The following is a 1,595-nucleotide window of genomic DNA, read 5'->3' as shown; positions in this document are numbered from 1 at the left end:
ACTTGTTGCTCTAAGAACCCTAGAAAACACCTCCCCTACCTATGTGAGTATAATGAAAATGAAATCTTATCTTCTTATGCAAAGGGTGTTTATAGTTACTACGATATCGAACAAATTGAACAATTTGTTGCTTTTAAGGGTGCTTATGAAGTTGCTTCTTTGATTGAAAAGTATGATACTACTCTCTATGAATCTGAAAATTTTGACATACTTAAATATTGCTATGAAAACTATGCTCATAATGTCTATGTCAAAGAATTTATTGAGGGAATTACCATTGCTTCGAAAGAAAATAATGATATGCATGAATCTATAGATAATGATGATTCCGATGATTTGATTGAAATATCCCTTGATGAACATGATGCTTGCTACTCTTGTGGACATGATGCCAATATTTATGAAGACGGATTTTCTATAGTTCCTTATGTTAAACATGAGATCGTTGCTATTGCGCCCATACTTGATAGTTCATTTGATGAAAAGCATGATTGCAATGATGTTATTGTAAATTCTATTGATGTCAATTGTGTTAATAATATGCAAAACCCTAAGCTTGGGGATGCTAGTTTTGCTATGTCTACTACTTGTTGCAATGATCATGATTGGGGTGATTCTTCTTATGATCTTGAAAAATTATTTAAGCCCCATGATCAATATGAGATTGAAAATAGTGTTTGCAATAATATTGAAAGTGGGTTTGGAAGAGTGTCAACTTTACATCCCACATATTTGGATAATGTTCAATCTTATGAAGTTTTTGATAAAAGTGGGTTTGGAGAGGTCATGACTTTAGTTAATGATATTCCCACAATTTTGGAAGAGTGTCAACTATGCATGCATGTGGATCATGTAGAGAAAATTTTATGTGAGAGCTATATTGTTGGATTTGAATATGATCCCACATTTAATTATTATTAGAGAGGAAAATATGATTGTAGAAATTTTTATGTTACTAAATTACCTCTCGTTATGTTGAGATTGCTATCGTCTCTTTCTTCTTCCTTACATATGCTAATTTTTGCTTGCTATGATAATTTGTTTGCTTATAAAATGCCTATGCATAGGAAGTATGTTAGACTTAGATGTGATATTCACATGCTATATGATGCTCTTTTTGTGCTTCAATTTTTTTCTTTCATGTGAGCATCATTAAAATTATCAATGTCTAGCTAGGGGCGTTAAACGATAGCGCTTGTTGGGAGGCAACATAATTTTATTTTTTCTTGTTTTTTGGTTCTTTTTTGTAATAAATTCATCTATATTAAGTTTAGATGTGGTTTTATGTTTTTATTAGTGTTTGTGCCAAGTAGAACCTTTGGGAAGACTTGGGTGAAGTCTTTTTGTCCTTGCTGTAAAAAACAGAAACTTTAGCGCTCACGAGATTAGCTACAACTTTTTACTGGAGAGCGATATTTAGTTGATTCTTTTTGCAGATGATTAACAGACAAATTAATAAAGTCCATCAATTTATTTTATAATTTTTTGAGTTCCAGAAGTATACGTTTGATATAGATTACTCCAGACTGTTCTGTTTTTGACAGATTCTGTTTTTTGTGTGTTGTTTGCTTATTTTGATGAATCTATGACTAGTA

The sequence above is a fragment of the Triticum aestivum genome, chromosome 2D, assembly GCF_018294505.1.
Source record: "Triticum aestivum cultivar Chinese Spring chromosome 2D, IWGSC CS RefSeq v2.1, whole genome shotgun sequence".
Classification (NCBI taxonomy): Eukaryota; Viridiplantae; Streptophyta; class Magnoliopsida; order Poales; family Poaceae; genus Triticum; species Triticum aestivum.
The sequence above is the reverse complement of the archived record's forward strand: the minus strand, read 5'-3'. Positions refer to the sequence as shown.